The sequence below is a fragment of the Leuciscus leuciscus genome (genome assembly GCF_965113295.1).
Source record: "Leuciscus leuciscus genome assembly, chromosome: 14".
NCBI classification, from domain to species: domain Eukaryota; kingdom Metazoa; phylum Chordata; class Actinopteri; order Cypriniformes; family Leuciscidae; genus Leuciscus; species Leuciscus leuciscus.
Genome location: NC_138738.1, coordinates 36,195,118 through 36,212,035, shown reverse-complemented (window position 1 = coordinate 36,212,035; position 16,918 = coordinate 36,195,118). Strand labels below are relative to the sequence as shown.

Here is a 16,918-nt window from a genome sequence, read left to right as displayed (position 1 = left end):
ACAAGCGCATTGAGTCCTGCTTTTGCATGCACAATCACACGTATAAGCTGATCCCTGAGTTAAACTTTTATATGGACACTTCTGTGGTCAAACTTTCTGCTTTGTCCAGAATCAATTGCCCCATTTTTTTTCCTGACGTCTGTCACCCGAGTAGACACATCTAGTCTCTTTGATCAGGCCTCTGCCGTGGATCAGAAAGCCCGTATGGCAGAGTCGTGTTCTCTGGAGAGAAGAGGGTAAATCGGCTTTTGTGAGCCGAGGATGACGCGGGTCCCCAGGGATCATCGGCAGATCCTTCAAATTGATAATCACCATTCCTCATTACCGCAACTTCCTGCGCTTTACTCTCCACTTCATTTCCTAATTACTTGATTATATATCTAAGATGATTCATTAACGATCTGAGCTTCGTTTTGCAAATAGTTTACACCAGTCATTAATTACCCTGGGCTTTTCCCTTCTCTTATAATGAGAGTTAGATTCTGACTCTGATTCTCTTTCTCGAGTGCTCCTCTGCTGAAAGCTCACCTCATTTTGGGTGAAGATTGGATTCATTATCCAGCAGAGCCTCTTGACTTCCAGTTTGCTAATGTTATTTGTGTTGTAGCTGAAGTTGTTTGAGAGGCGATTTGGGCCAAAATGACTGTTGTTTAAACATCTAAGGACATGCATTTCAAGAAATATGCTTCATTTACAGTTGTTAACTGCTTCATTTCTGGTAAACATTGTTTCTTGGCTGAAAAACTGGGTATTCTTTAGTGATGTGTGGTATGTACTTATGAAAATGGTTTAATTCCCAGGGAACTTAACGTGATAAATGTGCCTGCCAATTGCGTAATTGGATCATTGCAATATTGTCATGCAACATTGACATTCGTAAATGGTTTGGTCAGAGGCTCAATATGGAGGTGATTCAAAGGTAAAATGCTGGATTTGATTTTACCTCACAATGAACTACAATTAATTTAGCTGCAATGTGGTTGCTATTCTAGTGGGTATTGGATAAAAATAATAGCGCTTTATAAAACATGCATTCTTTCATCATGAACTACGGCCTTGAGATTGTTGAGCTTCACCATTCATTGTAGTTAATAAAGCCAAATCTTCTAGAAAACACTGAGTATTTGAAAGGACTTTGTTAAAGCAGCTTGAAAATTAATTAGAGCTTTTGTCCCAAAGGAAATTTAGCCTTTTCACTTTAGTCTTCGCTCAGAACTCCACTCCAACATGAAGAATGAGAGGTTTGTTCTTTCACGCAGACATATTGGGGAGCTGCAAAAAGAAAACTTACTTTGCAACAGTATAACTTTTGACACAAGAGACATTCTGTCAGTCTATAGCACCAGCTATGAACAGACCCGTATGGAATCGGCTTGCTTTTTCACTTTTTCCACTCTGATTGTAGGAGGAGAAAACTGCAGCGTGGATAGAGAAATGCGTTTAAAGGTACTGCGAGTCCTACACTGCTGAAAGCAATGTCAAATCACTCAAAATATTCTCCTTTTACCTTTTAAATACACAGATGAATGACGGGAGTTTGTATTCTACGGAAATATACGGACGCAGACCCAGTTATTGTTATTAAATAACATCAATTGCACAGAAATGCAAACACTTGAATTAGATTTTTCAATTAGTCTCATTTGCATTGTAAGGAGGTGTGATATATGTTTATGACCTCAATAATTTTTGGTGACGTGATATATTGCCCATTATGTTTACATTTTGACGATCGCGCTTTCTGACCGTTGTGCTCACGTCTTTTGCAGCATCTTGTGCATTACGGCGTCATAAACATGCGTAGCAGAAGTTAAAAAAAGTTTTTTTTTTTTTTTTTTTTTTTACTCTAGAAAAAGTTTTATCAGCAGATATGGCCAGTTGAGGTATCTGTGCCTTTGCTCATATGAACATCTGACTGCTAAGTAGGGTGCATTTGCAGGTGTTTTTTCTACTAGTTACTTATTTTTGACAGCTTTTCCAGTATCTAAATATTCTTAAGAATTATTGACGATTATATCATTTATCGCAGTTATTTCTGGGACTATATGGGCCAACAAAAAGCAGTTATCGTTACAGGCCTAGTGGTTAGTGAATAAAATGCAGCTTTTTTTGCACTGAAATACTGCATGCTAAAGTAGCTTAAATGGTTTAATGCCAGTTTGAGCAACATTCCCACTGTCACTAAAAACAAAAATGTTGATAAAGACCATGATGGTCGTATACATCGCCAACTTTGTTTTTTTCAGGAGCTGTACATTTTAACCTCAAGGGAACTGATCAATAATGTAGACGTGAACCCTGAATTGCCCTGTCACATCCATCATAATTGAACTTTTTAGCTGATGGAAAATGCATTACTATCAGTTTAGATTTATTTTTGCAGGATTCTCCAGTCTGAGAGCAGCTTCTTGTGTGGACACATGCTCCACGGGGACCGCAGAGGCTGTTTACAGCTTGCAAGTCGTCGTTTCCTGTTCGTCTCCTTCACTGCCGTACTGAGTTTAAGTCACAGGATAATTTTTTTTAATAATTCACCTCAATATCAGCGGAGTGGAGGAGGACACGGGGTCATTTCTGAAGTTATACTTTGTTGTGTGGATAGGTCACTCATGTTCATTATCTTTAAAACTTGAAAAATCATCTTCCTGTTAATGCAGATGCTGCTCAAGCTGTCAGGTTTTTGTTTTCAGATCCTCCACTGAATGATGACATGCATCTACAACATTTATTTATTTATTTATGTTGAGAGAGAGAGAGAAAAAGAAACTGCAAGTGTGCCATGGCCAAATAAATTGCAACCATGTGAAAATGAATACATGATTGAAAAGTTGTGAGATATAACAATCTGTCATGAAACTCTTGATGGCTGATGGGTCCTTAACTCAATGTGCTTGCAATCACATCATTCTCTATAGGGCAGAGCTGATTGGTTCCTGCTGTATTAGTAGCCAATGAGCTGCTCAACCTTCAAATACTTCTCGATTACGGTCACGATTTGCTGTAGCAGTCCTTCGGATGAGACGTAAAACCGAGGTCCTGACTCTCTGTGGTCATTAAAAAATCCCATGGCACTTCTTGTAAAGAGTAGGGGTGTAACCCCGGTGTCCTGGCCACATTCCACCCATTGGCCCTTACCAATCATGGCCTCCTAATAATCCCCTTCCATTGAATTGGCTCCATCACTCTCTCTCCTCTCTCCACCTATAGCTGGTGTGTGGTGAGCGCACTGGCGCCGTTGTACTGTGGCTGCCGTCGCATCATCCAAGTGGATGCTGCACACTGGTGGTGGTTGAGGAGAGATCCCCTGATATGATTGTAAAGCGCTTTGGGTGTACAGTAGTACATATGAAAGCGCTATATAAATGCCTCATTCATCCATTCATTCATATCCCACCAAGACCAAACATATCAACACTGTCATGTGCATTACCATGCCAAAGACTCAGAGAGTTGTCATGACAGAAATAAATTGATACCATTTTTTTTTTTACAATCGTAAGAAATACAGAAAGCTTGCAATTTTGAGAAATAGCCCCAATTGTGAGATATGAAATTGCAATTGTGAGATTATTTTGCCTCCTGAGGCAGAAACATGCTTCTAAATGCCTAATGCACATTGCTATTAAATCTGCTTTTGTTCTTTCAAACATGGTCAACAAGAATTTAGTTCCCACTGATGCACTTCAGCATTTTTGTATTATTTAATATTCTCCCCACCTCTAAAAATAGATTTGGCTCTAATTGTTTATAAAAGCGCTTGCTTCATTCTGCATGTTACTTGGAAGGAACCTTGAAGGAAAAGGTCAATATGAATGTTGTGCTGTAATAAACAAGTCAATATCACCGGCTGTATTGACTTTTCACAGATACCACCTCACCGCCTCCTTCCTCTCCTCCCGTCACTCGTGTGGAATCGCACAGGCCAAAATTCTGCCATCCTTCCATGCTGCTGAATTAATTGTGATCTATGGCATTCCCAAATGTATGTGAAGTTTCTTGGAGCTGCCGAGTTCTTTGTTTTTCTTGCTGGTGTGCTTTATCTGCTGTGGCAGAGCTGAAAGTTCGGCACTGAGGAGACCATTGTGCTTTTGTTGGGGAACAGTTCTGTCTCCGCAGTCTGAAACTTCTGCGCTGTGCCGTGATGTAAAATCCTCTGAGACTGTGCGTTGAATACAGCTAAAACCAACTCTATTACCCAGCAGCTTATGGATTTGAATAGTTGAATGCCTAGTAATTACACACGGAGAGAGGTGTGTGTCCCTGTCCATGAGCGTACGTGTGTGTGTGTGTGTGTGTGTGTGTGTGTGTGTTGTACTGCGTTCCATTCGAAGGCAAATGCAGGATAGTCTTACTTATATATCTCAGACTTTCGACCACAAAGGCGTTCTGACATTTGCATGCTGATGTTTAAGGAAACAATACTGTAATATACCATTTGTTTTGGAGATGTCTCCTGGAAAGTAAAGTGTAGTTCACAATTGTAGTCAGTGGAAAATAATTATCAGTGCTAAACTTTTAAAGCAGTTTATTTGTGGAAAAACAATAGTGTTCATCATTAACTGTGTACATCTCACTGAGAAACACCTTGTTGACGTTAGGCTTAGGTGTGCTTTTCACAAGTTGGAAGTCTGTCTCGCAGCACTAATGCATATCTATGCCTACGTGATCTGTCCATCACCTCACCGTAACTCAGCCCTGAATCTGTCATTCACTGTGTCTGTGTGCTTCTTGACTCCAAAAGAGCAGTCACGGCCTCTTGGAACGTCAGTGTTTATGACAGTAAAATGGAAATGGATTCGTGTAGAATTGTCTGGATGAATGCAACTGGGACATTCCTATATTATGCAGTACACTTCCCATGTCCACATCATGTCTTTATAAAAATAAAAATAAACTCATATTTTTTAAAGTTGGAAATCATAACAAGTGATCTTGAAAATAATTTTGCATCTAAAATAAAAAACTGCCAGTTTATTAAGATTTATTAAGTATTGCAGGTTTATCTTTTTCTTTATGCAGTTGTGGTGTTTCGAACAAAACTTGCAATATTGACATCATTTTGCAGGCCTGTCCTCAATATCACTTTTCATCCTGTTAAGGCCAGTGTTGGGGAAAGTCACTTTTAAAAGTTACTCCCTAAAAATGTAACTAATTTCTTTAATTACTTTTATACAGTTATGTGTCACGTTACTTCTGTTACTTTTTCTCACCTGGGCTGGGCTTGGTAAAAAAAAAAAATATATATATATATAAACTAATATATATATATATATATGCCAACACCAAAAGTGAAATAAATAAGCCTCAGACTAAAGGAAATACAAAATCAGTCAATAAATGGGAAAACGAAGTAACTTGCATTACTTAAAAAAAAATAATTATTAAAAAAAAATCAGACATTTTGTTGTAAATTTAAAAGTAATGCGTTACTCTACTCGTTACACACATATATACATAATCCCTTAATCCCTTAATGAGATTATCCTTCAGGAAGTGACATCATGTTGAAAAGAAATCCGCATCACAAACATAGATTTGTTCCGATTTGATGAAAACATCCCATCCTGTAGGATATTACATAAATCAGTGGCCAACTTGAGCTCTTATTTCAATCCTGTTCATTTTCTTGCCGTTATGTAAATATCAGGTTTAATGAATAGATTTGAGTCTGTGGACACTGATATTACCCTTCATATACATAATGTCCTTAAATCAGAGCACATGTATATTCATTTTTCTACAAGTTCAAAAGGTACAGCATAATAGGAAGCGTCATATAGGTGAGATTCTTTTGCAAGATTCAACATGACTTATGTGAAAATCCTCGCATGTGTCATTGGCCCATTCCTCACACTGCTCAGTTTCATCTGCGGAAGAATAAAATAAACATTATTGTTTTCCTGCCATGCTGGAATGGAGCTATTACTCTAAATAAACATCATATACAATGCAGATGACGATAATGTCTACTCTCTCTCTCTCTCTCTCTCTCTCTCTCTCTCTCTATCTCTCTCTCTCTCTCTCTCTCTCTCTCTCTCTCTCTCTCTCATTATAGTGCTTTACTTGATCTTAAGAAAGCTTCAAAACTCATATTGCATGTGTTTGTGTGCTCTTGAGTCAAAGAGTAGGTGTTGTTAGATGTTTAAAAGGCACTTTTGCTCGTGTGCAAGCACATACTTTTATCGATTGCCCTAAAATCAGGTTTGCAAGTTAACACTGGAGTAAATGCAAGTCGACTTCAAGTGTATTAACAGAGTGTTCAGTTCTAATGGGCTCTGCGCAACCTTTCCCTGACGGTTTATTGCCTCTGAATGCTGTGTCTGATTGCATTTCATGCACTGCAAATGCATTAGTGGTGTACAGACTCAAGGAGGTCTGAAATACCTGGAGAGAACTATCCGTTAGCATTCCTCCATTCCTCTTAAAGGTAGTTGCTTGGCTGGTGCGTGCCCAGATACCTGCAATTTCATTTCATTTTCACATTTATTTGTATAGCTCTTTTCACAATACATATGGTTTCAAAGGAGCTTTACAAAAAATGCATGTTTTTACATTATAATTAAGAGTTTCTGTTATCAGGTGACTGTGTCAAAGTAATGTCCAGAAGTTTACAGTTCTGAGGCAATAGAGGTCATGCAGTTAGCTAATGTCATATATTAATTTAAGCAAAAACAATGAGCACGTTCAAGCAATGATTACATGTTGTGATCATAATGATTGCAATATATGAAAAAAAAGAAGAAAAAAAAAGAACAAAAAATATGTTCCAGTTTCGTGCAAGATGCATTATGCATTGATTATGATTATGATTGTGCCTATGCATATTAGGAGTACTGTAATTAAGCCTGGTCAGAATATTTCATGAAAATATGTTTTTATTTTCTTTATTTTTTCTAATTAGTGATGCACATATATTATTATTCTGGCTGATAATTATTGCCATGCAATGCAGATTTTAAAATTCTGAACTGTTTTTAGAAAATTCAGATTGGACACTAAAAACTAAATGCTGCAAGTTAGGCATCACGAGTCACGACTTTATACTACAGTGCAAAAAAAAAAAGGATATTAATTTTAATATTTGATAAAGATTCAATTTAACAGTGTTTTTAAATGAGTATTTTTAAAGATAAGTTTTAAGAGATCATTATTAAATGATGGCAAAGGTAGTTAACCTAAATATATAAATAGTGGGAATTAAGTATTCAATACTGTTTTCAATATTGTGTTCAATAGTATTATTATAGTATTCAATATTGATCGATACCAGTAAAAAAAAAAAAAAACTTCATTGTACATACCCATTTCATCACTTTATTTTAACCAAAGCTAAAATTGTAAAAATAAATAAAAATAAAATAAAATCATAATTTAACTAGCAATCGAACTGCTTAGCTTTCTAGCTTAACATAGCTGTAACTGGTTAAGAGAAGCTCTTATCAAGATTGCTCAGGAATTGAGGAAAACCTGCCAAAGCTAACCCTCCAATTATTGACCCCTTCTATGACTGCGTTTCAAATTGAGGCTCCAGTGACTCAGCGCTAAAGCATAATCAAGCGGTGTGAGGAGTTATGAGTCTCTCTCTCTTTAAGCATTGAAACCACTGAAAACACACTGCACCTGGTGACCAGGGAGGAGTAATTCTGAAAGTACGTCACTCACATTCATTTGTCCTTCTGCCGATACAGCTGCAGCGCTCGAGTTTCATTCTGTAGTCGGCTAAGCTGTTCACATCAGTAACAGAGATTGTGGCTGATTTCTACAGAAATCGTGCTGCACCGTGCCAAATTGCTCCAATAAATTCAATGTTGGAGCTAAATAATAGATTTCCAATACAGTCAAAAGAGCATGACGCTTTTCTTTTCTTTTGGACGTCTTAAATATGCCATAGTCGACTGTGGCAACATCAGAGTTACTCTGGAGAAGCCCAAATTCAAAGCCATTACGATGCTTCATTGCTCTATTTTCCAATTTACCAAGATTAACGAAAGGCAATAAGCAGTCGATGTATTCTAAATGAATTATTTCATTATTTAATCTAAAATAAAGTGTTTCTTTGGAAAGAAGAATGAGGTGATGAATTAAAAGGATGCAAGTGGAAGTAAAAATCCATCCATTTAGCAGTTCCTTCTTCAAGGGTCTCTTTGTATGTCAGCAATATGTCAAAAGGAAGTTCTTTTAGATTCTAATTGTTGTCTATTTTGAGTTAAAAAGTGTGAGGTCAGTGCATTGCTCTTCCCTGTATCATTACCAGTGATCAAATCAGATACGAGACTGTTCTCAAAAGGAGCCGTCACCTTGCCGTCACCGCGAGCGGTTTGTAAAGCGCAGCTCTGTGAATTTTTTTGTTAAGCGCTGACGAGTCGTAGACACATCAGGAACTCACGGTACCTCGATGTCTCTCCGTGCTTGTCAGAGACGCTGAGATGGGATCTTGTTAAAAGTGGGCCATCGAAGGTGCATCTTCACAACAATCTCGCAGGAGTGGATTTCACTTGAGTGCATAATATGATGCTTAAAAGGCAGTACTGACTGTCACGTCTGTCTAAAGACGTTCTACGTTGGGCAACGCGACGTGGCTTTTATGGTTTCTTCAAAGCTTTTTGCCAAATTTGTGGTAATTTTAATGCTGGCAGAGCTTGTTTGTTCCTGAGACTGGACACTGCACAAGTTTTGTTTGGAATGCATGTAATGCACATTTAAACAAATATGTTAATCGTATTACAATTTTTATGGTTCATATAAACATAATTTCACAATCTGAAATTTGATTTACTCCGATTGAGGGAAATCTGTGCATTTAAACGTACCTAATGTGGATGAGATCAGTTGGTTTTGGAAGAACTGAATGGGAAATTTGTGAGTTCAAATTGAGATCTTCTGCAGATATTGGTCTGCAGACTGAAATGCTGAGATCTCTTCTGAACATTACTGGTGTCTAAGACTTGCACTGTGTTTTTTTCATTGTCAAAGACATTGAAAATGATTGAAAATCCATTTGACCTTTATATTAGAAGTAGCGTTAGTGCTCTGTAGTACATCAGAAATAAAACAGGGCATCAGTTTACCGTCGGGACATCCAGTGTAGACAGCATCACTGTCATGTTGTGTCACGCCGTTCGTGTCCGATGTGGACATGGTGTAAAGGCCCGTTCGCACCAACAGCGATAACTATAAAGATAAATATAACGATAACTATATTAGTTAAGCATGGTAGACGCATGCTTGTCTACCGTTTAAATGCTCAAGCTCGTTATACAGCCGTCTGTGTTTTTATCGGGCTGGATAAAATCGTAAATCTGAAAGTGATTCCAACGATATTGTTTCTCTGTGTCGTTATCGTTATACCAGCAGTGTGGAGTTTGCTATTCTTTAATATTGAGAACGATTTTTATAACTAGCCTATATCTTTATCGTCCTTGGTGTGAACGGGCCTTAACACTAGAACTGCCATGGCGGTCATTTTGACCGTTTTGAATTTTATATCTGCAATAACTTTGTTGAAAAAATAAATAAAATCCTAGTGGTACCTGACTTTTCCTAAAAGTGTCTGTATTTTCATTTAAAATGCTTTTCATATAAATTACACATAAGGCAAACAAACAAATGAACATATTTACCTATTTCGGCCATAAACCGTCATATTGACCGCACTGAATTTCGCGGTATTATTATATACATATACCAATATACACAACAATAAAAAGTGGTAAAAAATACACAAAACATATTCTACAACAAATCATTTAAATGTAATGATATTCAGAACAGAACAATAACAAATAAATAATCCATAAACAAGCCAAAATGAAATCGGTTAGGCTACTTTCAAGCGAAAGTGAAAGTAAGCGCCGTTGGGCTCACGTAACTCTCTAATTAGAATTAAAATGTTTCAACATGCGATGTATTTGGATGGTAAACTATTCTTTATTATAGGCTTTGTACTTCACTCGTGTTCCAAAATCGACGGAAAAAATCATCCTTCACATGCGCAAAATGGTACGAATTGTAGCCTAGGCTACTGACTATATCGAGCAGTGGAATTTTTATATGTTAGGTTGACTAGGCTATTTTATTATTATATTTTATTATGGCTGTAATGAACGGGCTGCGATGTCAAGATTGCAATGGAATATGGTGTGTGTGTGTGTGTGTGTTTGTATGTGTGTGCGTGTGTGTGTTTGTGTGTCGGCGGGCGCGGACGCGATCGAGTGTAAACATGAAAACAGGCTACTCATTTTGTTCAGGACATCTACTGATATTATTATTGATAGATGTATAATTAAACTTGTTTAAATGTACAGTTTGGTGTTGTTTTGTTTTTAAAAGACATCCTAATACAATAAATGCATTAATCTCTCAATTGGGTATTTATCATTAAAGATATAGAGTTTTGAATCTAGCAGTCAAAATGACCGCTTGCGGCAGTTCTAGTAGTTATGGAATTTTGGCACTTCTAGTGTTAAAGGGTAACTAAACCCCTGGTCAGAGCCTGACTTCTCCCACTGGCAATATTTGAAAAATGCTGGAAAAGTGGGCAGAGCCCAGCGGAGGGGGTGGCGTGCATCTGAGACGCGTCTCTCTGTAGGCAAGGGGCGTGGTTAGCTGGTTCCCTCTGACGTCACAGGGTACCACAACTTCCAATAGGACAATTCAACTGCAGTAGCCACCGTTCAACCTGAAGAGGGCAGCACTTAGACGTTTTTACACCATATATTGTAGAATTAAAACACTTTAAACCCAAATGGAAAAAAAAAATTACTTGAATCAATGAACAGCATTAATAAAGCCCCAGTCTTACAGATCATTAACTAAAAAAAGTTGTTATAGGGTTTAGTTACCCTAGTTCAATGAAAAATGAAAATTTTGTCATCATGTACTCACCCTCATGTTGTTCCAAACTGTATGAGTTTCTTTCTTCTGTTGAACACAAAAGAGGATATTTTGAAGAATGTTGGTAACCAGACATTTGACGGTAGCATTGACTTCTATAGTATTTTTTCCTACTATGGAAGTCAACTGTCTGGTTACCAACAATCTTTAATATATCTTTTTTTGTGTGTGTTCAACAGGAGAAAGAAACTCATACAGATTTGGAACAACTTGAGGGTAAGTAATGACAAAAATTCTTTGGCAAAAATTAATTTAAAGTCATTGCTGTCTAGGAGAATCAGTCTCATTTGTCATTCTTCTTTCCTATAAACTCAGCTCGAGTACTGTTCGTCACTGTACGATTTACATCTCAGTCATTTTTCCCACAATACTTTCATCGTACATGATCGATACATACACGACAGCTTTTTAAGCTACATGGATACATATCATGGACAATAAATGGAGCTCTGTGATTCTGCAGCAGAGAGAATCTTTCGCCCACTGGATGATTGACAGCTCACAGAGCAAGCTAAACCTCACAGATCTCTTCTCAGCCGGATCGGCGTTCCGACAGGAGCGTGCAGTCTTTTCATGGATCTGAGAAAATTCCCACAAAGGACACAGCCGTACACGCTCGGGCTCCTCCCTGCTTCGCCTGCCTCCCTTTGAAAGTGTGACAGCTACATCTCCGCAAGTCCAAAACGTGAAAGTGCCCTTGCCTCTCTTCCTTTTCCATTCATTCTGAGCGAGTCTTCAGCGATAGCAAAATCCAAAGTCACAAAGACACTGTGCCCAGTAAGTAGAGACAGTTCATATTTAAAATCAACAGGAAATAAAAATTGACCAGTAGTAGCCTATTTTTTACAAGCATAACATCTGTTTTCTAAATTTATGCTGTTGATCTTATAGATCCTTTTCACATGCAGACAGTGACATGTTTTTACAGTTATAAACATTGCAAAAATAGTAAAGTTTTTCATATATATATACAGTATATATATATTTTTTTATATATATGTAGCCTATATATGGTAGATTATACCGTGGACCAGTAGTGCACAACACAGCAAAATTTAAAAAGCAAACATAAATTCACAACACAACAAAATTAATCCACAACACAACGGAAAATGTACAACACAACAAAATAATGCCGCAACACAACGGAAATCCTGACCACTAGAGGGCTCTCGGAGTGCGATAAAGTTAGTTTTCCATGCCACTGTTCTATAGAGTCAGCAGTCTAAAAAATATATCAACACCACAATTAGTTTTAACAGTATGTAGCTAACCATTGTATATCTACATTTATTAATTCAAAACCACCTACGTGCATTATAGCTGCATATTTATACTCTAGAATGCTTCTAGATCCCTATGGGAACGTCTGGCAATTCCACCAAGTGGTTAAAACGTATCCTTTGTATTAGTTAAAATGACTTTTAACATAAAAAATAAATAAAAAATAAAAAATCCAATGTTCAAAATCCAAAGCTTGATTGTATTGGTAGTAGATATAATAAAATATAATATATATTTTATTTTATTTTATCATGTTTCAAAGGTTGCAGTTCATATTAACCCGACTGACTTGTGCCAATCAATTTCTGCTCCCTGTATGCACAGTACACAATTTATTTTTATAAAAACATAAGGCCTACTGTAATTCACCTAATTCTGCAATTCACCAAATGGTTTTTATTTTTATTTATCAAATTATATTATAATAAATTATACGTTTTAACCACTTGGTGGAATTGCCAGACATTCCCTTAGGGATCATGCGCTGTGGTAGAGCGTCAAAGCATTCTCGAGTATAAATACGCAGCTATAATTCATGTAGGTGATTTTGAAGTAACATTGTATGTCGATATACAATGGTTACATACTGTTAAAACTAATCCTGGTATTGATAAGACTGCCAACTCTATAGAACAATGGCAAGGAAAACTAACTTTATCGTGCTCTGAGAGCCCTCTAGTGTTCTGGACTCGGAAGCATTTCCGTTGTGTTGCGGCTTCATTTCGTTGTGTTGAACATTTTCTGTTGTCTTGTGGATTCATTTCGTTGTGTTGTGGATTCATTTCGTTGTGTTGTGGCTCATTTCGTTGTGTTGTACACTACTGGGCCACCGTAATACGACCTTGGTGGTAAATTACAAAAAAACAAACAAAAAATAACTGTACTGCGAGGGTGTTTCTATTACAACGGCTAAGGAAGTGATGGCAAATTTTACATTATTCTGTCTTCTGACTACTGTGTTTCTTACCTATTATGTAAAGTTGTGAAAATGCTATCATAGATTTATTTTCTTTTTCTATTGGAGCAAATGGGAATACACATTATATTTCCTTTTAATCTCCCATTCACCACTGTAGAAGTTTACCCAACAACTGTTTGATGACTTCCGCTTCTGAGAACCCTGGAAACGTGAAAAGGGTCCATTGTGAACAATTCATCCATGCGTTTATTTTTTATTTTTTTATTTTTTTTGCCCTGTAACTGAATCATCTGGTGAAACCACAGACGTTTCTCTGGGGACTTCTCCAGTTATTTAGTACATTGAAACCTGCTGATTTCTTACAATCAATTGCGAGCTCACATTCAGATCTGCCTCCATCTAAACAACAACCAATGGACTGAACCAAATCCCTGACCTACTTATTATAATTTTTTATTTTTTGATAATTCGCTTCACTTGGAATACAAAATAATACAGAATTCTGACAATACCTCCTTTTCATCGAGACTTTACAACTTCTGGTTTTATTGTGAGTGATTCATCAGTTTAAATTAGTCCAAAATAATCTTTTAATATTTTTTTTTAATCCAAACTTGCTCTAGCTCTTTTTGATGTCACCAAGGTCTCGTATTGTTCACCCATTTTGGCAATTCCAAATTATTTATCCTCCCTGAATTATCCCTTTCACATGGAAAAATGTCACTTAATGGAAGTAAAATGGGTCGCAAATGACATTTCACGTTGACTCTAGTGTCCAGAAGTGCTCATCTATACCTCAGACACATTGGTTGGAACAATATAAACATGATCTCCCTGAAATAAATGAACAAATAAATAATTGATGAGCAGTGGAATAATCAGACCACCATGATGACTGAAAGTAAACGTTTCGAGAAACTTAAAGCTCCATCTCATATTTTATTGTGCTGTATATTCTTTTCCCCTTCAGATTTTAGAGATACAAAGACTTCAATGAAATAAACATGTTAGTCTGTTGATATGATTGTGTAGATGTAATGATGTGTGTTTACGATCGTGTCTGTATTTAAATGGCGGCGGTATTTCTGTAATCATCCCCTACTTGCGTTTCCCTACTCCTCCTTCTCTTCCTGGCAAGACCTCTTTCCTCTCTTCTCGTCAGAGTCGTCTCTGGCCACATTAGCACACAAACAAACCCTCTCGGTTTCTAGCAGTGTTATGGAGTGCCACCCCTCCCTGTTTCTGTCGTAGCTGAGCGATGCGTGCCGCCCCGTGTCCTTGCCATGGCATCTCCCTCGTTCCCTCCACAAACGGCTAGCGCTGCGCTAACACTGATCACTGAATTTGCTTAAAAGGCACCTTTTTATTTGTGACTCATGCGGTGTGCTCCCATCCTCACGTAATGTAGCATCCCGCCTCTCCATTCATCTCCGAGGCAACGGCAAGCGCATGTGTGATGGGAATGCAGAGTGCTGATGTGAATACAGCGCTGTGTCTGAGTGTGTGGGAGAGAGCAGCGGAGCGAGAGAGAGAGAGAGAGAGAGAGAGAGACTGTGTGTAAGTGTGTGCTAGACAGAAATACAGTAGCTTCTATCTAAGGAAGCGTATCTGTGGTTTTTTACAGTCGATAGAGCACAACACACTTGAGCTGTAACATGATTTCATCTCAGCGTAATGTCTGTACATGCACACTGTACAGTAATCATATCCTTGCATACTGGACATATGAGGAGCACATATATATCAATACAATAAGCCGATTGATATCAAACAAGCCTTATTGACTTACAAAATAGTACGATGGTCACATTAGCAACATTTTGCAGGCAAAAAAACTCCATTGTCTTTTGTTGATGTACTGTATGAAGCATAGTTCACAGAGAAGTCATTTTTAAACCAAGCAGGATTCTTTCGGCAATAACGGCAAATTCGTGTGACCAATCTGTGTAGGGAATGCGTGGATTCCTATTGAAATAACTTGATTTCGCCTGAGAAAATTTGCTGAAGAATGGCAAATACATACTATTACTATTGTTTTTTTGGACTTAGTACAAAGATAATACCATGCAAAAATGTTATGCACTCTCAAAAAATGATTAGAAAATGCCATAGAATAAGGGATTATAGTGTAAATTCTAGAATACTTTAGAATAGTTTCAGAATTTCAAAGTACTATAGTATTACAATGTGCAAGTATAGTAGTACTTCTTTGCAAAGAGATTGTAATCTTTAAAAAAAAGTACCATGGTATGTCTATCAGTATACCATGGTACCATCACAATACTTTTTAAAGATATATATATATAGCCTACACATCTATACCCACCTATAGAAGGCTATATTTCACATACTTTTGAACTAAAATAATGACAATACCTGGTATTTTTTATGTAAATATGAAAACCATGATATCTGAACATGCAGTATTCTGGTACATCACTGCTAAAGTACCACTGCAGTTCTTTTTTTTTGGAAGGACTGTTTAGCTAGTTCTTTAAAAACCTCCTTTAAAACTTGACAAATCTGCAGTTCTGCTGGATTAAGCAGGAGATGATTGATGAGATATGAGGAGCGTTCCTCTGCCTCCTCTTTAGTGGACTCAGTTTAATGACTGCGGTTTTACAGCCGTTCGGTGCGTACATCCGTCCCTAGTCTGAGGACCTCTAACATGTCACTGGTGAATGTGTTCACCATTAAACGCACATCATGGGGTGATCACAGGGATGGAAATTGTGAGTCTGGGCGATGGTAAGCTTTTGCTAATGATGATACGCACTCCGTCTCTCCAGGTCTGTCGTGGACTGAGGTCCCATGACCTCCATTAGAGCCCAGTGTGAGCTTCAATTCTTCCTCCCAGCATCCTGTCTCCTTGTCTCACTTCTCGCTCGCCAAATGACTGATAGCTTTGCTGCCGTAGCCACAGCACTAATTAGCTATAGATTTACTCTTTCATCTGTAATGCTGTGACAACTGTTTTTCTTTCTTTTCCTTTTTACCCTTTTACAGCCCTTTACTTTGTGGCCATTTATTCATTCCCCCTCCTGGTCTCTCTCTCCCTCGTTCTTTTTTTGTTGTTGCTCTGTTTCAAACCTAGCGAGCTGCTAACTAGACAGTGTTTTGGGGCATTATACTGTAGGTGCACTTCTGACGTTATGCAAATACCTTCTTTTGGCCAAACTCCAAGGCAGGGTTGTAAATATCCCAGAATGCCTTGCTAACAAGAAAATGGCAGATGAGGTGAAAGAAATGTTGGCTGTATTTAATTCAGTATTTAAAAATATCGAGACAATGACCTATTATTGTGTTTTTGTGTTGTATTTGTTATGCTTTTTAGCTTAGCATGCTGTTAGCTTAGCAACACACCACATCATTGAGTTGATACTGTATGTACACTACCGTACAAAAGTTTGGGGTACTTTTTATTATTTTTATTAATACATTTATTCAGCAAGAATGTATTAAATTAGTCAAGTGACAGTATAATTTTACAAAATATTTCTATTTCAAATCTAGTGTTCTTTTGTTAAGCAGCACAACTGTTTTCAACAAATTATAATCAGTAATGTTTCTTGAGCAGCAAATCAGCCTATTGAAATGATTTCTGAAGGATCATGTGACACTGAAGACTGGAGTAATGATGCTGAAAATTAAGCTTTGATCACAATTTTAAAACTGTTAATATAAATTGTAATAATATTTCACAGTGTTCATGTTCATCATTCACAAACCTAAAGAAATCTTAGTTTATTTGCTGGTGTTAATTGGTCTGATTTGGTCTGTTGGCTTTACATGGGTTTTAGGCACTTTTTAACTGACCAGACT

General features: G+C 37.4%; 1 protein-coding gene across 5 annotated transcripts in view; it reads left to right on the top strand.

The window, feature by feature from the left end:
* The window catches only part of pcdh9 (protocadherin 9), a 274,339-nt gene that overhangs the window by 117,500 nt on the left and 139,921 nt on the right, over positions 1 to 16,918 (top strand). The gene's annotated exons all lie outside the window — the stretch shown is intronic.